Source organism: Narcine bancroftii, chromosome 4 (genome assembly GCF_036971445.1).
Source record: "Narcine bancroftii isolate sNarBan1 chromosome 4, sNarBan1.hap1, whole genome shotgun sequence".
Lineage (NCBI taxonomy): Eukaryota > Metazoa > Chordata > Chondrichthyes > Torpediniformes > Narcinidae > Narcine > Narcine bancroftii.
The window spans coordinates 8,907,949-8,929,611 of record NC_091472.1 but is presented as its reverse complement, the minus strand read 5'-3'; the positions used below and the strand labels follow the sequence as shown (position 1 = coordinate 8,929,611).

The 21,663-nt window shown below is 48.1% G+C and overlaps 5 non-coding genes across 5 annotated transcripts; all 5 read right to left on the bottom strand.

Annotated features, from left to right (window-relative positions):
- Positions 1–3,089: 3,089 nt before the first annotated feature.
- On the bottom strand, positions 3,090–3,161 carry trnam-cau (transfer RNA methionine (anticodon CAU)). Its single transcript has one exon. It is a non-coding gene; the product is annotated as a tRNA-Met (tRNA).
- Positions 3,162–5,951: 2,790 nt separating this feature from the next.
- On the bottom strand, positions 5,952–6,023 carry trnam-cau (transfer RNA methionine (anticodon CAU)). Its single transcript has one exon. It is a non-coding gene; the product is annotated as a tRNA-Met (tRNA).
- A 2,790-nt stretch (positions 6,024–8,813) lies between these two features.
- Positions 8,814–8,885, bottom strand: trnam-cau (transfer RNA methionine (anticodon CAU)). Its single transcript has one exon. It is a non-coding gene; the product is annotated as a tRNA-Met (tRNA).
- Positions 8,886–14,676: 5,791 nt separating this feature from the next.
- Positions 14,677–14,748, bottom strand: trnam-cau (transfer RNA methionine (anticodon CAU)). Its single transcript has one exon. It is a non-coding gene; the product is annotated as a tRNA-Met (tRNA).
- A 3,982-nt stretch (positions 14,749–18,730) lies between these two features.
- Positions 18,731–18,802, bottom strand: trnam-cau (transfer RNA methionine (anticodon CAU)). The gene has a single exon. It is a non-coding gene; the product is annotated as a tRNA-Met (tRNA).
- Between the last annotated feature and the right edge of the window lie 2,861 nt (positions 18,803–21,663).

Below are 21,663 nucleotides of genomic sequence, written 5' to 3'. Positions count from 1 at the left end.
ACTGGACTGATACGGTACTGCAGGGCCACAGCTGATTGAAAGGTTGAACCTGATTAGTTGTTTCTAAGTTAAATTTTATATTTAACTATTTACTTTTAGACATACAGCTCGGTAACCGGCCTTTTCGACCCATTTGCCCGTGCTGCACAATTACACCTGTTACAGGATAGGGTAGAATAACTGATACTAATATACGTCTTTAATAGAGATTATGGGAGTTTGGTTTCAGTTACTCCATAAACTGAGAAACAAAAAACATCGCATTTAAAATGCAACATACTTGCTGAAGTGGGACATTAGCTGCTTTCAGGTGGAATTGCCTGGAGAATGTGGCTCCGGAGCAGGCTGCAAGGGCCTGTGAGGAGACATTTGGGTGCCAGCGCTGCAGGTGATCTGCAATCTGAAAGATCTGAAATGGGGAGTGGGTCCACAAAGCAAACATCGGCTCCAGTGTCCGACAGGGGCAGCGTTTGGCAGCTAACCTCCCTGCTGCCTGACAGCCTCCTACCAGCTGCCTGACAGTCCCCTCTTCGCTGCCTGACAGTCCCCTCTTCGCTGCCTGACAACCCCTCCTAGCTGCTTGACAGCCATCCGGCGCATGACTGAAGGGCTGGGGCGGCATGTGGGTGAGTACGGGGCTGGCATCTTGTTTGCAAACCTCATTTTGAAGACGGGTTGTGGGTTCTGAGTTAAGCCTGTTCAACACCTTTATAGTCCTTACAAGAGGAAGTGCCTGCCTGGAGTGTTTCTCTTGAAATAATGGAAACAAGAGGAACTCTTTGCTGATCTGGAAGAAGAGGTTTTCATTTGCAAAACCCATGATGAGGCAAGTTTCTTCGAGAAGAATTTGAAGTGGCTGATTGGAGGAAATTAGTTTGTGTGTGTCCAACGAGAAATAAAACTCTCTCTGAAATCACCAAGAACCTTCCTGAATGGTAACCACTTAACGTTAAGCTCCAGAGCCTGGTGGAAATAATAAAGGTTGAATTCTGACTACAGCATAAGAATTGCCTGATACTGGTGAACTGGAGAAGTGAAAAGTGAATGATTGGACAGTGAACCAGAGAACTTTCCCGAACATGTACCCATTACATAAATGTGAGCTTAGAGCTTGTTCAAGTAACCATTGTCTTGATAAATTTCTATTTCTGCTGGGTTTCAGAGTCGTTCTTTAATTTAAGAGGAGGATGGATATATCCATGGATGGGAGTGGGTTGGAGGGTTATGGGCAGAGAATAGGTAGGGGGATCGAGCGGAGTTGTTTGAGTGAACCGGCATAGAAGGGCTGAGATGGCCTTTTTCCATGCCATATGCCATATTTGATTATATGGTTTTGGTGACCTATTGGCTCATAACACACAAAATTAACTTACAGCCCTGGTACCTTTTGAATGGTGGGAGGAAACTTGAGCACCCAATGGATCCCTGCACAGACATGGGGAGAACGTACAAACATGTTACAGAGAGTGGCAATTAGGAACCCATGCCCAGTCTCTGCCGCTCTAAGAGTGTTACACTAACTGCTGCGCTAAACGTTCAACCCCAGTCCATATGAACTCAGTCCGTATCCAATCAACCCAATCTCATCCAGGGACCTGTCCAAACTTTTAGTAAATATTAAAATCAAGCCGGCATTCACCACTTCAGCTGGCAGCTCGTTCCACACTCCCACCCCTCTATGCTGGATGATGTTCCCCCGAATGTTCCCTTTCAACACTTCACCTTTCACCCTTGACCCATGCTCTCTGGTTCTTGTCTCACCTAAACTCAATGGATAAAAAACCTGCTTGCGTTTATTGCATCTATACCGCTCATAATTATTTTTCCATGAAAGCAGAGTGGCACAACAGAAGCACGTTGTGCCCATAACCCAGAGGTCGATGAATCGAAACCATCCTCTGCTAGATATTCTTTGGGAGCCACTGCTAAACCAAACGTGGGCATTAGGCACAACCTTTCAATCAGCCATGGTCCTGCAGTACCATAACAGCCCAGCAGGGGGTGCATAACTCCACCAAAGGTTTACACTACAGTGACCCATCACACTTCCACTGTGCCACAGGATTTTCAACTGGCTGAACTCAGAACCCACAACCCGTCTTCAAAATGTGTTTTTTCAACAAGCTGCCAGCCCCGTACTCACTCACCAGCCGCCCCAGCCCTTCAGTCCTGTGCCCGAGGGCTGTCAAGCAGCTAGGAGGGGGTTGTCAGGCAATGAAGAGTGGACTGTCAGGCAGCGAAGAGGGGGCTGTCAGGCAGCGGGTAGGAAGTTGTCAGGCAGCTGGGAGGTGAGCTGCCAAACACTGCCCCTGTTGGACTCTGGAGCCGGTGATTGCTTTGTGGACCCTCTCCCTATTTCAGATCTTTCAGATTGCAGATCACCTCATGCAGCGCTGCCACCCAAATGTCACTTCACAGGCCCTTGCAGCCTGCTCCGGAGCCACATTCACCAGGCGATTCCACCTGAAAGCAGATAATGTCCCACTTCAGCAAAGCTGTTGCATTTTAAATGCGATGTCTTTAGTTTCTCAGTTTGTGGAGTAACTTAAACCAAACTTCAAGAATCTCAATTAAAGACGTATTTAAGTCTCAGTTATTCTAACTTATGCTGTAACAGGTGTAATTGTGCAGCACGGGCTCATGGGCCGAAAGGGCCGGTTATCGAGCTGTTTGTCTAAATGTAAGTAGTTAAATATAAAATTTAACTAAAAAACAACTAATCAGGTTCAACCTTTCAATCAGCTGTGGCCCTGCAGTACCGTATCGGCCCAGAAGTGGGAGCAGAACTCCACTAAAGGTTGATACGACAGTGTCCCTCCACACACTGGGGAAATCCAGCAGGTCCCGCAGCCTCCATTGGAAGTAAAAGGCTGTCGACGATTCAGGCTGATAGGTTTAGACGTACAGTGCGGTAACAGTCTCTTTCGGCCCATGAGTCTGTTCCACACAATTTAATGTTTTGAAACCGGAGCCCCGGGGTAAAACCCGCACAAACACTGGGAGCACTTGATTTGAACCCTGGGCCCAATTGCTGGCGCTGTAAAAGAGGGTGCCAACTGCTACACCATCCAAGGCTCCCAAAGAATATCTAGCAGAGGATGGTTTCGATCCATCGACCTCTGGGTTATGGGCCCAGCACGCTTCCGCTGCGCCACTCTGCTTACATGAATGCAGAATTACAAGTGGTCCAGATGCAATAAATGCAAGCAGGCTTTTTATCCATTGAGTTGGATGCTCCAATTTCCTCACATCATTCAAAACGTACCAGGGGTGTAAGTTAATTTTGTGTGTTATGAGCCAATAAGTCACCAAAACCATATAATCACATATGGCATATGTCATGGAAAAAGGCCATCTCAGCCCTTCTATGCCGGTTCACTCAAACAACTCCGCTCGATCCCCCTACCTATTCTCCGCCCATAACATTCCAACCCCCTTCTATCCATGGATATATCCATCCTCCTCTTAAATTAAAGAACGACTCTGAAACCCAGCAGCAATAGAAATGCATCAAGACAATGGTTACTTGAACAAGCTCTAAGCTTACATTTATGTAATGGGTACATGTTCAGGAAAGTTCTCTGGTTCACTGTCCAATCATTCACTTTTCACTTCTCCAAGTTCACCGGTATCAGGCAATTCTCATGCTGTAGACAGAATTCAACTTTTATCATTTCCACCAGACTCTGGAGCTTAAAGTTAAGTGGTTATCGCTCAGGAAGGTTCTTGTTGATTTCAGAGTTTTATTGCTCGGACACACACAAACTGATTTCCTCCAATCAGCCACTTCAATCTCTTGCCGAAGTAACTTGCTTCATCATGGGTTTTGCAAATGAAAACCTCTACTTGCAGGTCAGCAAAGAGTTCCTCTTGTTTCCATTATTTCAAGAGAAACACTCCAACCAGGCACTTCCTCTTGTGAGGACTATAAAGGTGTTGAACAGGCTTAACTCAGAACCCACAACCCGTATTCAGAATGGGGTTTGTCAACAAGCTGCCAGCCCCGTACTCACCCACATGCCGCCCCAGTCCTTCAGTCCTGCGCCGGAGGGCTGTCAAGCAGCAAGGAGGGGGTTGTCAGGCAGTGAAGAGGGGACTGTCAGGTGGTGAAGAGAGGGTTGTCAGGCAGCAGTTAGGAGGCTGTCAGGCAGCAGGGAGGTGAGCTGCTAAATTCTGTCCCTGTCGGACTCTACAGTCCGTGTTTGCTTTGTGGACCCTCTCCCCATGTCAGATCTTTCAGAAGGCAGATCACCTCCTGCAGCGTTGCCACCCAAATGTCTCTTCACAGACCCTTGCAGCCTGCTCCGGAGCCGCATTCGCCAGGCCGATTCCACCTGAAAGCAGCTAATGTCCCACTTCAACAAAGCTGTTGCATTTTAAGTGCGATGTCTTTTGTTTCTCAGTTTATGGTGTAACTTAAACCAAACTCCCAAAATCTCTATTAAAGACGTATTTTATACTTAAGTATTCTAACGTATCCTATAACAGGTGTAATTGTGCAACACGGGCACATGGGTCGAAAGGGCCGGTTATCGAGCTGTTTGTCTAAATGTAAGTAGTTAAATATAAAATTTAACTAAAAAACAACTAATCAGGTTCAACCTTTCAATCAACTGTGGCCCTGCAGTACCGTATCAGCCCAGTTTCTTCTTCTTTGGCTTGGCTTCGCGGACGAAGATTTATGGAGGGGGTAAAAAGTCCACGTCAGCTGCAGGCTCGTTTGTGGCTGACCAGTCCGATGCGGGACAGGCAGACACGATTGCAGCGGTTGCAAGGGAAAATTGGTTGGTTGGGGTTGGGTGTTGGGTTTTTCCTCCTTTGCCTTTTGTCAGTGAGGTGGGCTCTGCGGTCTTCTTCAAAGGAGGCTGCTGCCCGCCAAACTGTGAGGCGCCAAGATGCACGGTTTGAGGCGTTATCAGCCCACTGGCGGTGGTCAATGTGGCAGGCACCAAGAGATTTCTTTAGGCAGTCCTTGTACCTTTTCTTTGGTGCACCTCTGTCACGGTGGCCAGTGGAGAGCTCGCCATATAATACGATCTTGGGAAGGCGATGGTCCTCCATTCTGGAGACGTGACCCATCCAGCGCAGCTGGATCTTCAGCAGCGTGGACTCGATGCTGTCGACCTCTGCCATCTCGAGTACCTCGATGTTAGGGGTGTGAGCGCTCCAATGGATGTTGAGGATGGAGCGGAGACAACGCTGGTGGAAGCGTTCTAGGAGCCGTAGGTGGTGCCGGTAGAGGACCCATGATTCGGAGCCGAACAGGAGTGTGGGTATGACAACGGCTCTGTATACGCTTATCTTTGTGAGGTTTTTCAGTTGGTTGTTTTTCCAGACTCTTTTGTGTAGTCTTCCAAAGGCGCTATTTGCCTTGGCGAATCTGTTGTCTATCTCATTGTCGATCCTTGCATCTGATGAAATGGTGCAGCCGAGATAGGTAAACTGGTTGACCGTTTTGAGTTTTGTGTGCCCGATGGAGATGTGGGGGGGCTGGTAGTCATGGTGGGGAGCTGGCTGATGGAGGACCTCAGTTTTCTTCAGGCTGACTTCCAGGCCAAACATTTTGGCAGTTTCCGCAAAGCAGGACGTCAAGCGCTGAAGAGCTGGCTCTGAATGGCCCATTCATCAGCCCAGTAGGGGGAGCAGAACTCCACCAAAGGTTGATACGACAGTGACCCTCCACACACTGGGGAAACCCAGCAGGTCCCGCAGCCTCCATCGGAAGTAAAAGGCTGTCGACGATTCAGGCTGATAGGTTTAGACGTACAGTGCGGTAACAGTCTGTTTCGGCCCATGAGTCTGTTCCACACAATTTAATGTTTTGAAACCGGAGCCCCGGGGGAAAACCCGCACAAACACTGGGAGCACTTGATTTGAACCCTGGGCCCAATTGCTGGTGCTGTAAAAGAGGGTGCCAACTGCTACACCATCCAAGGCTCCCAAAGAATATCTAGCAGAGGATGGTTTCGATCCATCGACCTCTGGGTTATGGGCCCAGCACGCTTCCGCTGCGCCACTCTGCTTACATGAATGCAGAATTACAAGTGGTCCAGATGCAATAAATGCAAGCAGACTTTTTATCCATTGAGTTGGATGCTCCAATTTCCTCACATCATTCAAAACGTACCAGGGGTGTAAGTTAATTTTGTGTGTTATGAGCCAATAAGTCACCAAAACCATATAATCACATATGGCATATGTCATGGAAAAAGGCCATCTCAGCCCTTCTATGCCGGTTCACTCAAACAACTCCGCTCGATCCCCCTACCTATTCTCCGCCCATAACATTCCAACCCCCTCCTATCCATGGATATATCCATTCTCCTCTTAAATTAAAGAACGACTCTGAAACCCAGCAGCAATAGAAATGCATCAAGACAATGGTTATTTGAACAAGCACTAAGCTTACATTTATGTAATGGGTACATGTTCAGGAAAGTTCTCTGGTTCACTGTCCAATCATTCACTTTTCACTTCTCCAAGTTCACCGGTATCAGGCAATTCTCATGCTGTAGACAGAATTCAACTTTTATCATTTGCACCAGACTCTGGAGCTTAAAGTTAAGTGGTTATCGCTCAGGAAGGTTCTTGTTGATTTCAGAGTTTTATTGCTCGGACACACACAAACTGATTTCCTCCAATCAGCCACTTCAATCTCTTGCCGAAGTAACTTGCTTCATCATGGGTTTTGCAAATGAAAACCTCTACTTGCAGGTCAGCAAAGAGTTCCTCTTGTTTCCATTATTTCAAGAGAAACACTCCAACCAGGCACTTCCTCTTGTGAGGACTATAAAGGTGTTGAACAGGCTTAACTCAGAACCCACAACCCGTATTCAGAATGGGGTTTGTCAACAAGCTGCCAGCCCCGTACTCACCCACATGCCGCCCCAGTCCTTCAGTCCTGCGCCGGAGGGCTGTCAAGCAGCAAGGAGGGGGTTGTCAGGCAGTGAAGAGGGGACTGTCAGGTGGTGAAGAGAGGGTTGTCAGGCAGCAGTTAGGAGGCTGTCAGGCAGCAGGGAGGTGAGCTGCTAAATTCTGTCCCTGTCGGACTCTACAGTCCGTGTTTGCTTTGTGGACCCTCTCCCCATGTCAGATCTTTCAGAAGGCAGATCACCTCCTGCAGCGTTGCCACCCAAATGTCTCTTCACAGACCCTTGCAGCCTGCTCCGGAGCCGCATTCGCCAGGCCGATTCCACCTGAAAGCAGCTAATGTCCCACTTCAACAAAGCTGTTGCATTTTAAGTGCGATGTCTTTTGTTTCTCAGTTTATGGTGTAACTTAAACCAAACTCCCAAAATCTCTATTAAAGACGTATTTTATACTTAAGTATTCTAACGTATCCTATAACAGGTGTAATTGTGCAACACGGGCACATGGGTCGAAAGGGCCGGTTATCGAGCTGTTTGTCTAAATGTAAGTAGTTAAATATAAAATTTAACTAAAAAACAACTAATCAGGTTCAACCTTTCAATCAACTGTGGCCCTGCAGTACCGTATCAGCCCAGTTTCTTCTTCTTTGGCTTGGCTTCGCGGACGAAGATTTATGGAGGGGGTAAAAAGTCCACGTCAGCTGCAGGCTCGTTTGTGGCTGACCAGTCCGATGCGGGACAGGCAGACACGATTGCAGCGGTTGCAAGGGAAAATTGGTTGGTTGGGGTTGGGTGTTGGGTTTTTCCTCCTTTGCCTTTTGTCAGTGAGGTGGGCTCTGCGGTCTTCTTCAAAGGAGGCTGCTGCCCGCCAAACTGTGAGGCGCCAAGATGCACGGTTTGAGGCGTTATCAGCCCACTGGCGGTGGTCAATGTGGCAGGCACCAAGAGATTTCTTTAGGCAGTCCTTGTACCTTTTCTTTGGTGCACCTCTGTCACGGTGGCCAGTGGAGAGCTCGCCATATAATACGATCTTGGGAAGGCGATGGTCCTCCATTCTGGAGACGTGACCCATCCAGCGCAGCTGGATCTTCAGCAGCGTGGACTCGATGCTGTCGACCTCTGCCATCTCGAGTACCTCGATGTTAGGGGTGTGAGCGCTCCAATGGATGTTGAGGATGGAGCGGAGACAACGCTGGTGGAAGCGTTCTAGGAGCCGTAGGTGGTGCCGGTAGAGGACCCATGATTCGGAGCCGAACAGGAGTGTGGGTATGACAACGGCTCTGTATACGCTTATCTTTGTGAGGTTTTTCAGTTGGTTGTTTTTCCAGACTCTTTTGTGTAGTCTTCCAAAGGCGCTATTTGCCTTGGCGAATCTGTTGTCTATCTCATTGTCGATCCTTGCATCTGATGAAATGGTGCAGCCGAGATAGGTAAACTGGTTGACCGTTTTGAGTTTTGTGTGCCCGATGGAGATGTGGGGGGGCTGGTAGTCATGGTGGGGAGCTGGCTGATGGAGGACCTCAGTTTTCTTCAGGCTGACTTCCAGGCCAAACATTTTGGCAGTTTCCGCAAAGCAGGACGTCAAGCGCTGAAGAGCTGGCTCTGAATGGCCCATTCATCAGCCCAGTAGGGGGAGCAGAACTCCACCAAAGGTTGATACGACAGTGACCCTCCACACACTGGGGAAACCCAGCAGGTCCCGCAGCCTCCATCGGAAGTAAAAGGCTGTCGACGATTCAGGCTGATAGGTTTAGACGTACAGTGCGGTAACAGTCTGTTTCGGCCCATGAGTCTGTTCCACACAATTTAATGTTTTGAAACCGGAGCCCCGGGGGAAAACCCGCACAAACACTGGGAGCACTTGATTTGAACCCTGGGCCCAATTGCTGGTGCTGTAAAAGAGGGTGCCAACTGCTACACCATCCAAGGCTCCCAAAGAATATCTAGCAGAGGATGGTTTCGATCCATCGACCTCTGGGTTATGGGCCCAGCACGCTTCCGCTGCGCCACTCTGCTTACATGAATGCAGAATTACAAGTGGTCCAGATGCAATAAATGCAAGCAGACTTTTTATCCATTGAGTTGGATGCTCCAATTTCCTCACATCATTCAAAACGTACCAGGGGTGTAAGTTAATTTTGTGTGTTATGAGCCAATAAGTCACCAAAACCATATAATCACATATGGCATATGTCATGGAAAAAGGCCATCTCAGCCCTTCTATGCCGGTTCACTCAAACAACTCCGCTCGATCCCCCTACCTATTCTCCGCCCATAACATTCCAACCCCCTCCTATCCATGGATATATCCATTCTCCTCTTAAATTAAAGAACGACTCTGAAACCCAGCAGCAATAGAAATGCATCAAGACAATGGTTATTTGAACAAGCACTAAGCTTACATTTATGTAATGGGTACATGTTCAGGAAAGTTCTCTGGTTCACTGTCCAATCATTCACTTTTCACTTCTCCAAGTTCACCGGTATCAGGCAATTCTCATGCTGTAGACAGAATTCAACTTTTATCATTTGCACCAGACTCTGGAGCTTAAAGTTAAGTGGTTATCGCTCAGGAAGGTTCTTGTTGATTTCAGAGTTTTATTGCTCGGACACACACAAACTGATTTCCTCCAATCAGCCACTTCAATCTCTTGCCGAAGTAACTTGCTTCATCATGGGTTTTGCAAATGAAAACCTCTACTTGCAGGTCAGCAAAGAGTTCCTCTTGTTTCCATTATTTCAAGAGAAACACTCCAACCAGGCACTTCCTCTTGTGAGGACTATAAAGGTGTTGAACAGGCTTAACTCAGAACCCACAACCCGTATTCAGAATGGGGTTTGTCAACAAGCTGCCAGCCCCGTACTCACCCACATGCCGCCCCAGTCCTTCAGTCCTGCGCCGGAGGGCTGTCAAGCAGCTAGGAGGGGGTTGTCAGGCAGTGAAGAGGGGACTGTCAGGCAGTGAAGAGAGGGTTGTCAGGCAGCAGTTAGGAGGCTGTCAGGCAGCGGGGAGGTGAGCTGCTAAATTCTGTCCCTGTCGGACTCTGCAGTCCGTGTTTGCTTTGTGGACCCACTCCCCATTTCAGATCTTTAAGAATGCAGATCACCTCCTGCAGCGCTGCCACCCAAATGTCTCTTCACAGACCCTTGCAGCCTGCTCCGGAGCCGCATTCGCCAGGCCGATTCCACCTGAAAGCAGCTAATGTCCCACTTCAACAAAGCTGTTGCATTTTAAGTGCGATGTCTTTTGTTTCTCAGTTTGTGGTGTAACTTAAACCAAACTCCCACAATCTCTATTAAAGACGTATTTTATACTTAAGTATTCTAACTTATCCTGTAACAGGTGTAATTGTGCAACACGGGCACATGGGTCGAAAGGGCCGGTTATCGAGCTGTTTGTCTAAATGTAAGTAGTTAAGTATAAAATTTAACTAAAAAACAACTAATCAGGTTTAACCTTTCAATCAACTGTGGCCCTGCAGTACCGTATCAGCCCAGTAGGGTGAGCAGAACTCCACCAAAGGTTGATACGACAGTGACCCTCCACACACTGGGGAAACCCAGCAGGTCCCGCAGCCTCCATCGGAAGTAAAAGGCTGTCGACGATTCAGGCTGATAGGTTTAGACGTACAGTGCGGTAACAGTCTGTTTCGGCCCATGAGTCTGTTCCACACAATTTAACGTTTTGAAACCAGAGCCCCGGGGGAAAACCCGAACAAACACGGGAGGCACTTGATTTGAACCCTGGGCCCAATTGCTGGCGCTGTAAAAGAGGGTGCCAACTGCTACACCATCCAAGGCTCCCAAAGAATATCTAGCAGAGGATGGTTTCAATCCATCGACCTCTGGGTTATGGGCCCAGCACGCTTCCGCTGCGCCACTCTGCTTACATGGATACAGAATTATGAGTGGTCCAGATGCAATAAATATAAGCATGCTTTTTATCCATTGAGTTATCCATTGCAGCGCTGGCACAAGAACCAGAGGGCATGGGACAAGTGTGAAAGGTGAATTGTTGATAGGTCACATTCGGAGGAACTTCATCCCGCATAGAGGGGTGGGATTGTGGAACGAGCTTCCAGCTGAAGTGGTGAATGCTGGCTTGATTTTAATATTTAATAAAAGTTTGGACAGGTCCCTGGATGAGATTGGGTTGATTGGATACGGACTGGGTTCATACGGACTGTAGTTGAACGGTTAGAGCAGCAGTTAGTGTAACACTCTTACAGCGGCAGAGACTGGGCCTGGGTTCCGAATTGCCACTCTCTGTAAGATGTTTGTACGTTCTCCCAGTGTCTGTGTAGGGATCCATCGGATGCTCCAGTTTCCTCCCACCATTCAAAATGTACCACGGTTGTAAGTTACTTTTGTGTGTTATGAGCCAATAGGTCAATATAATCACATATGGCATATGGCATGGAAAAAGGCCATCTCAACACTTCTATGCCGGTTCACTCAAACCACTCTTCTCGATCCCCCTGCCTATTCTCCACCCATAACCCTCCAACCCCCTCCTATCCATGCATATATCCAGCCTCTTCTTATATTAATGAATTGACACTGAAAATTGACTTTGAATAAAAAACCCAGCAGCGATAGAAATGCATCAGCCTGAATCGTCGACTGGGTTTTACTTCCGATGGAGGCTGCGGGACCTGCTGGGTTTCCCCAGTGTTTGGAGGGTCATTGTAGTGTAAACCTTTGGTGGAGTTCTACGCCCCCTACTGGACTGATACGGTACTGCAGGGCCACAGCTGATTGAAAGGTTGAACCTGATTAGTTGTTTCTAAGTTAAATTTTATATTTAACTATTTACTTTTAGACATACAGCTCGGTAACCGGCCTTTTCGACCCATTTGCCCGTGCTGCACAATTACACCTGTTACAGGATAGGGTAGAATAACTGATACTAAAATACGTCTTTAATAGAGATTATGGGAGTTTGGTTTCAGTTACTCCATAAACTGAGAAACAAAAAACATCGCATTTAAAATGCAACATACTTGCTGAAGTGGGACATTAGCTGCTTTCAGGTGGAATTGCCTGGAGAATGTGGCTCCGGAGCAGGCTGCAAGGGCCTGTGAGGAGACATTTGGGTGCCAGCGCTGCAGGTGATCTGCAATCTGAAAGATCTGAAATGGGGAGTGGGTCCACAAAGCAAACATCGGCTCCAGTGTCCGACAGGGGCAGCGTTTGGCAGCTAACCTCCCTGCTGCCTGACAGCCTCCTACCAGCTGCCTGACAGTCCCCTCTTCGCTGCCTGACAGTCCCCTCTTCACTGCCTGACAACCCTCTCCTAGCTGCTTGACAGCCCTCCGGCGCAGGACTGAAGGACTGGGGCGGCATGTGGGTGAGTACGGGGCTGGCAGCTTGTTGACAAACCCCATTCTGAATACGGGTTGTGGGTTCTGATTTAAGCCTGTTCAACACCTTTATAGTCCTCACAAGAGGAAGTGCCTGGTTGGAGTGTTTCTCTTGAAATAATGGAAACAAGAGGACCTCTTTGCTGACCTGCAAGTGGAGGTTTTCATTTGCAAAACCCATGATGAAGCAAGTTACTTCGGCAAGAGATTGAAGTGGCTGATTGGAGGAAATCAGTTTGTGTGTGTCCGAGCAATAAAACTCTGAAATCAACAAGAACCTTCCTGAGCGATAACCACTTAACTTTAAGCTCCAGAGTCTGGTGGAAATGATAAAAGTTGAATTCTGTCTACAGCATGAGAATTGCCTGATACCGGTGAACTTGGAGAAGTGAAAAGTGAATGATTGGACAGTGAACCAGAGAACTTTCCTGAACATGTACCCATTACATAAATGTAAGCTTAGAGCTTGTTCAAGTAACCATTGTCTTGATAAATTTCTATTTCTGCTGGGTTTCAGAGTCGTTCTTTAATTTAAGAGGAGGATGGATATATCCATGGATGGGAGTGGGTTGGAGGGTTATGGGCAGAGAATAGGTAGGGGGATCGAGCGGAGTTGTTTGAGTGAACCGGCATAGAAGGGCTGAGATGGCCTTTTTCCATGCCATAAACAGTATGTGAATATATGGTTTTGGTGACCTATTGGCTCATAACACACAAAATTAACTTACAGCCCTGGTACCTTTTGAATGGTGGGAGGAAACTGGAGCACCCAATGGATTCCTACACAGACATGGGGAGAACGTACAAACATGATACAGAGAGTGGCAATTTGGAACCCATGCCCAGTCTCTGCCGCTCTAAGAGTGTTACACTAACTGCTGCGCTAAACGTTCAACCCCAGTCCATATGAACCCAGTCCGTATCCAATCAACCCAATCTCATCCAGGGACCTGTCCAAACTTTTAGTAAATATTAAAATCAAGCCGGCATTCACCACTTCAGCTGGCAGCTCGTTCCACACTCCCACCCCTCTATGCTGGATGATGTTCCCCCGAATGTTCCCTTTCAACACTTCACCTTTCACCCTTGACCCATGCTCTCTGGTTCTTGTCTCACCTAAACTCAATGGATAAAAAACCTGCTTGCGTTTATTGCATCTATACCGCTCATAATTATTTTTCCATGAAAGCAGAGTGGCACAACAGAAGCACGTTGTGCCCATAACCCAGAGGTCGATGAATCGAAACCATCCTCTGCTAGATATTCTTTGGGAGCCACTGCTAAACCAACCGTGGGCATTTGGCACAACCTTTCAATCAGCCATGGTCCTGCAGTACCATAACAGCCCAGCAGGGGGTGCATAACTCCACCAAAGGTTTACACGACAGTGACCCATCACACTTCCACTGTGCCACAGGATTTTCAACTGGCTGAACTCAGAACCCACAACCCGTCTTCAAAATGTGTTTTTTCAACAAGCTGCCAGCCCCGTACTCACTCACCAGCCGCCCCAGCCCTTCAGTCCTGTGCCCGAGGGCTGTCAAGCAGCTAGGAGGGGGTTGTCAGGCAATGAAGAGTGGACTGTCAGGCAGCGAAGATGGGGCTGTCAGGCAGCGAGTAGGAAGTTGTCAGGCAGCTGGGAGGTGAGATGCCAAACACTGCCCCTGTTGGACTCTGGAGCCGGTGATTGCTTTGTGGACCCTCTCCCTATTTCAGATCTTTCAGATTGCAGATCACCTCATGCAGCGCTGCCACCCAAATGTCACTTCACAGGCCCTTGCAGCCTGCTCCGGAGCCACATTCACCAGGCGATTCCACCTGAAAGCAGATAATGTCCCACTTCAGCAAAGCTGTTGCATTTTAAATGCGATGTCTTTAGTTTCTCAGTTTGTGGAGTAACTTAAACCAAACTTCAAGAATCTCAATTAAAGACGTATTTAAGTCTCAGTTATTCTAACCTATGCTGTAACAGGTGTAATTGTGCAGCACGGGCTCATGGGCCGAAAGGGCCGGTTATCAAGCTGTTTGTCTAAATGTAAGTAGTTAAATATAAAATTTAACTAAAAAACAACTAATCAGGTTCAACCTTTCAATCAGCTGTGGCCCTGCAGTACCGTATCAGCCCAGTAGGGGGAGCAGAACTCCACCAAAGGTTGATACGACAGTGACCCTCCACACACTGGGGAAACCCAGCAGGTCCCGCAGCCTCCATTGGAAGTAAAAGGCTGTCGACGATTCAGGCTGATAGGTTTAGACGTACAGTGCGGTAACAGTCTCTTTCGGCCCATGAGTCTGTTCCACACAATTTAATGTTTTGAAACCGGAGCCCCGGGGGAAAACCCGCACAAACACTGGGAGCACTTGATTTGAACCCTGGGCCCAATTGCTGGCGCTGTAAAAGAGGGTGCCAACTGCTACACCATCCAAGGCTTCCAAAGAATATCTAGCAGAGGATGGTTTCGATCCATCGACCTCTGGGTTATGGGCCCAGCACGCTTCCGCTGCGCCACTCTGCTTACATGAATGCAGAATTACAAGTGGTCCAGATGCAATAAATGCAAGCAGGCTTTTTATCCATTGAGTTGGATGCTTCAATTTCCTCACATCATTCAAAACGTACCAGGGGTGTAAGTTAATTTTGTGTGTTATGAGCCAATAAGTCACCAAAACCATATAATCACATATGGCATATGTCATGGAAAAAGGCCATCTCAGCCCTTCTATGCCGGTTCACTCAAACAACTCCGCTCGATCCCCCTACCTATTCTCCGCCCATAACATTCCAACCCCCTTCTATCCATGGATATATCCATCCTCCTCTTAAATTAAAGAACGAACTGAAACCCAGCAGCAATAGAAATGCATCAAGACAATGGTTACTTGAACAAGCTCTAAGCTTACATTTATGTAATGGGTACATGTTCAGGAAAGTTCTCTGGTTCACTGTCCAATCATTCACTTTTCACTTCTCCAAGTTCACCGGTATCAGGCAATTCTCATGCTGTAGACAGAATTCAACTTTTATCATTTCCACCAGACTCTGGAGCTTAAAGTTAAGTGGTTATCGCTCAGGAAGGTTCTTGTTGATTTCAGAGTTTTATTGCTCGGACACACACAAACTGATTTCCTCCAATCAGCCACTTCAATCTCTTGCCGAAGTAACTTGCTTCATCATGGGTTTTGCAAATGAAAACCTCTACTTGCAGGTCAGCAAAGAGTTCCTCTTGTTTCCATTATTTCAAGAGAAACACTCCAACCAGGCACTTCCTCTTGTGAGGACTATAAAGGTGTTGAACAGGCTTAACTCAGAACCCACAACCCGTATTCAGAATGGGGTTTGTCAACAAGCTGCCAGCCCCGTACTCACCCACATGCCGCCCCAGTCCTTCAGTCCTGCGCCGGAGGGCTGTCAAGCAGCAAGGAGGGGGTTGTCAGGCAGTGAAGAGGGGACTGTCAGGTGGTGAAGAGAGGGTTGTCAGGCAGCAGTTAGGAGGCTGTCAGGCAGCAGGGAGGTGAGCTGCTAAATTCTGTCCCTGTCGGACTCTACAGTCCGTGTTTGCTTTGTGGACCCTCTCCCCATGTCAGATCTTTCAGAATGCAGATCACCTCCTGCAGCGTTGCCACCCAAATGTCTCTTCACAGACCCTTGCAGCCTGCTCCGGAGCCGCATTCGCCAGGCCGATTCCACCTGAAAGCAGCTAATGTCCCACTTCAACAAAGCTGTTGCATTTTAAGTGCGATGTCTTTTGTTTCTCAGTTTATGGTGTAACTTAAACCAAACTCCCAAAATCTCTATTAAAGACGTATTTTATACTTAAGTATTCTAACGTATCCTGTAACAGGTGTAATTGTGCAACACGGGCACATGGGTCGAAAGGGCCGGTTATCGAGCTGTTTGTCTAAATGTAAGTAGTGAAGCAAGGCTGTGTTCTCGCACCAACCCTCTTTTCAATCTTCTTCAGCATGATGCTGAACCAAGCCATGAAAGACCCCAACAATGAAGACGCTGTTTACATCCGGTACCGCACGGATGGCAGTCTCTTCAATCTGAGGCGCCTGCAAGCTCACACCAAGACACAAGAGAAACTTGTCCGTGAACTACTCTTTGCAGATGATGCCGCTTTAGTTGCCCATTCAGAGCCAGCTCTTCAGCGCTTGACGTCCTGCTTTGCGGAAACTGCCAAAATGTTTGGCCTGGAAGTCAGCCTGAAGAAAACTGAGGTCCTCCATCAGCCAGCTCCCCACCATGACTACCAGCCCCCCCACATCTCCATCGGGCACACAAAACTCAAAACGGTCAACCAGTTTACCTATCTTGGCTGCACCATTTCATCAGATGCAAGGATCGACAATGAGATAGACAACAGACTCGCCAAGGCAAATAGCGCCTTTGGAAGACTACACAAAAGAGTCTGGAAAAACAACCAACTGAAAAACCTCACAAAGATAAGCGTATACAGAGCCGTTGTCATACCCACACTCCTGTTCGGCTCCGAATCATGGGTCCTCTACCGGCACCACCTACGGCTCCTAGAACGCTTCCACCAGCGTTGTCTCCGCTCCATCCTCAACATCCATTGGAGCGCTCACACCCCTAACGTCGAGGTACTCGAGATGGCAGAGGTCGACAGCATCGAGTCCACGCTGCTGAAGATCCAGCTGCGCTGGATGGGTCACGTCTCCAGAATGGAGGACCATCGCCTTCCCAAGATCGTATTATATGGCGAGCTCTCCACTGGCCACCGTGACAGAGGTGCACCAAAGAAAAGGTACAAGGACTGCCTAAAGAAATCTCTTGGTGCCTGCCACATTGACCACCGCCAGTGGGCTGATAACGCCTCAAACCGTGCATCTTGGCGCCACACAGTTTGGCGGGCAGCAGCCTCCTTTGAAGAAGACCGCAGAGCCCACCTCACTGACAAAAGGCAAAGGAGGAAAAACCCAACACCCAACCCCAACCAACCAATTTTCCCTTGCAACCGCTGCAATCGTGTCTGCCTGTCCCGCATCGGACTGGTCAGCCACAAACGAGCCTGCAGCTGACGTGGACTTTTTTACCCCCTCCATAAATCTTCGTCCGCGAAGCCAAGCCAAAGAAAGAAGTAGTTAAATATAAAATTTAACTAAAAAACAACTAATCAGGTTCAACCTTTCAATCAACTGTGGCCCTGCAGTACCGTATCAGCCCAGTTTCTTCTTCTTTGGCTTGGCTTCGCGGACGAAGATTTATGGAGGGGGTAAAAAGTCCACGTCAGCTGCAGGCTCGTTTGTGGCTGACCAGTCCGATGCGGGACAGGCAGACACGATTGCAGCGGTTGCAAGGGAAAATTGGTTGGTTGGGGTTGGGTGTTGGGTTTTTCCTCCTTTGCCTTTTGTCAGTGAGGTGGGCTCTGCGGTCTTCTTCAAAGGAGGCTGCTGCCCGCCAAACTGTGAGGCGCCAAGATGCACGGTTTGAGGCGTTATCAGCCCACTGGCGGTGGTCAATGTGGCAGGCACCAAGAGATTTCTTTAGGCAGTCCTTGTACCTTTTCTTTGGTGCACCTCTGTCACGGTGGCCAGTGGAGAGCTCGCCATATAATACGATCTTGGGAAGGCGATGGTCCTCCATTCTGGAGACGTGACCCATCCAGCGCAGCTGGATCTTCAGCAGCGTGGACTCGATGCTGTCGACCTCTGCCATCTCGAGTACCTCGATGTTAGGGGTGTGAGCGCTCCAATGGATGTTGAGGATGGAGCGGAGACAACGCTGGTGGAAGCGTTCTAGGAGCCGTAGGTGGTGCCGGTAGAGGACCCATGATTCGGAGCCGAACAGGAGTGTGGGTATGACAACGGCTCTGTATACGCTTATCTTTGTGAGGTTTTTCAGTTGGTTGTTTTTCCAGACTCTTTTGTGTAGTCTTCCAAAGGCGCTATTTGCCTTGGCGAATCTGTTGTCTATCTCATTGTCGATCCTTGCATCTGATGAAATGGTGCAGCCGAGATAGGTAAACTGGTTGACCGTTTTGAGTTTTGTGTGCCCGATGGAGATGTGGGGGGGCTGGTAGTCATGGTGGGGAGCTGGCTGATGGAGGACCTCAGTTTTCTTCAGGCTGACTTCCAGGCCAAACATTTTGGCAGTTTCCGCAAAGCAGGACGTCAAGCGCTGAAGAGCTGGCTCTGAATGGCCCATTCATCAGCCCAGTAGGGGGAGCAGAACTCCACCAAAGGTTGATACGACAGTGACCCTCCACACACTGGGGAAACCCAGCAGGTCCCACAGCCTCCATCGGAAGTAAAAGGCTGTCGACGATTCAGGCTGATAGGTTTAGACGTACAGTGCGGTAACAGTCTCTTTCGGCCCATGAGTCTGTTCCACACAATTTAATGTTTTGAAACCGGAGCCCCGGGGGAAAACCCGCACAAACACTGGGAGCACTTGATTTGAACCCTGGGCCCAATTGCTGGCGCTGTAAAAGAGGGTGCCAACTGCTACACCATCCAAGGCTCCCAAAGAATATCTAGCAGAGGATGGTTTCGATCCATCGACCTCTGGGTTATGGGCCCAGCACGCTTCCGCTGCGCCACTCTGCTTACATGAATGCAGAATTACAAGTGGTCCAGATGCAATAAATGCAAGCAGGCTTTTTATCCATTGAGTTGGATGCTCCAATTTCCTCACATCATTCAAAACGTACCAGGGGTGTAAGTTAATTTTGTGTGTTATGAGCCAATAAGTCACCAAAACCATATAATCACATATGGCATATGTCATGGAAAAAGGCCATCTCAGCCCTTCTATGCCGGTTCACTCAAACAACTCCGCTCGATCCCCCTACCTATTCTCCGCCCATAACATTCCAACCCCCTTCTATCCATGGATATATCCATCCTCCTCTTAAATTAAAGAACGACTCTGAAACCCAGCAGCAATAGAAATGTATCAAGACAATGGTTACTTGAACAAGCACTAAGCTTACATTTATGTAATGGGTACATGTTCAGGAAAGTTCTCTGGTTCACTGTCCAATCATTCACTTTTCACTTCTCCAAGTTCACCGGTATCAGGCAATTCTCATGCTGTAGACAGAATTCAACTTTTATCATTTCCACCAGGCTCTGGAGCTTAAAGTTAAGTGGTTATCGCTCAGGAAGGTTCTTGTTGATTTCAGAGTTTTATTGCTCGGACACACACAAACTGATTTCCTCCAATCAGCCACTTCAATCTCTTGCCGAAGTAACTTGCTTCATCATGGGTTTTGCAAATGAAAACCTCTACTTGCAGGTCAGCAAAGAGTTCCTCTTGTTTCCATTATTTCAAGAGAAACACTCCAACCAGGCACTTCCTCTTGTGAGGACTATAAAGGTGTTGATCAGGTTTAACTCAGAACCCACAACCCGTATTCAGAATGGGGTTTGTCAACAAGCTGCCAGCCCCGTACTCACCCACATGCCGCCCCAGTCCTTCAGTCCTGCGCCGGAGGGCTGTCAAGCAGCTAGGAGGGGGTTGTCAGGCAGTGAAGAGGGGACTGTCAGGCAGTGAAGAGAGGGTTGTCAGGCAGCAGTTAGGAGGCTGTCAGGCAGCGGGGAGGTGAGCTGCTAAATTCTGTCCCGGTCGGACTCTGCAGTCCGTGTTTGCTTTGTGGACCCTCTCCCCATTTCAGATCTTTCAGAATGCAGATCACCTCCTGCAGCGCTGCCACCCAAATGTCTCTTCACAGACCCTTGCAGCCTGCTCCGGAGCCGCATTCGCCAGGCCGATTCCACCTGAAAGCAGCTAATGTCCCACTTCAACAAAGCTGTTGCATTTTAAGTGCGATGTCTTTTGTTTCTCAGTTTGTGGTGTAACTTAAACCAAACTCCCACAATCTCTATTAAAGACGTATTTTATACTTAAGTATTCTAACGTATCCTGTAACAGGTGTAATTGTGCAACACGGGCACATGGGTCGAAAGGGCCGGTTATCGAGCTGTTTGTCTAAATGTAAGTAGTTAAATATAAAATTTAACTAAAAAACAACTAATCAGGTTCAACCTTTCAATCAACTTTGGCCCTGCAGTACCATATCAGCCCAGTAGGGTGAGCAGAACTCCACCAAAGGTTGATACGACAGTGACCCTCAACACACTGGGGAAACCCAGCAGGTCCCGCAGCCTCCATCGGAAGTAAAAGGCTGTCGACGATTCAGGCTGATAGGTTTAGACGTACAGTGCGGTAACAGTCTCTTTCGGCCCATGAGTCTGTTCCACACAATTTAGCGTTTTGAAACCGGAGCCCCGGGGGAAAACCTGCACAAACACGGGGAGCACTTGATTTGAACCCTGGGCCCAATTGCTGGCGCTGTAAAAGAGGGTGCCAACTGCTACACCATCCAAGGCTCCCAAAGAATATTTAGCAGAGGATGGTTTCAATCCATCGACCTCTGGGTTATGGGCCCAGCACGCTTCCGCTGCGCCACTCTGCTTACATGGATACAGAATTATGAGTGGTCCAGATGCAATAAATGCAAGCAGGCTTTTTATCCATTGAGTTATCCATTGCAGCGCTGGCACAAGAACCAGAGGGCATGGGACAAGTGTGAAAGGTGAATTGTAGATAGGTCACATTCGGAGGAACTTCATCCCGCATAGAGGGGTGGGATTGTGGAACGAGCTTCCAGCTGAAGTGGTGAATGCTGGCTTGATTTTAATATTTAATAAAAGTTTGGACAGGTCCCTGGATGAGATTGGGTTGATTGGATACGGACTGGGTTCATACGGACTGTAGTTGAACGGTTAGAGCAGCAGTTAGTGTAACACTCTTAGAGCGGCGGAGACTGGGCCTGGGTTCCGAATTGCCACTCTCTGTAAGATGTTTGTACGTTCTCCCAGTGTCTGTGTAGGGATCCATCGGATGCTCCAGTTTCCTCCCACCATTCAAAATGTACCACGGTTGTAAGTTACTTTTGTGTGTTATGAGCCAATAGGTCAATATAATCACATATGGCATATGGCATGGAAAAAGGCCATCTCAACACTTCTATGCCGGTTCACTCAAACCACTCTTCTCGATCCCCCTGCCTATTCTCCACCCATAACCCTCCAACCCCCTCCTATCCATGCATATATCCAGCCTCTTCTTATATTAATGAATTGACACTGAAAATTGACTTTGAATAAAAAACCCAGCAGCGATAGAAATGCATCAGCCTGAATCGTCGACTGGGTTTTACTTCTGATGGAGGCTGCGGGACCTGCTGGGTTTCCTCAGTGTTTGGAGGGTCATTGTAGTGTAAACCTTTGGTGGAGTTCTGCGCCCCCTACTGGACTGATACGGTACTGCAGGGCCACAGCTGATTGAAAGGTTGAACCTGATTAGTTGTTTCTAAGTTAAATTTTATATTTAACTATTTACTTTTAGACATACAGCTCGGTAACCGGCCTTTTCGACCCATTTGCCCGTGCTGCACAATTAC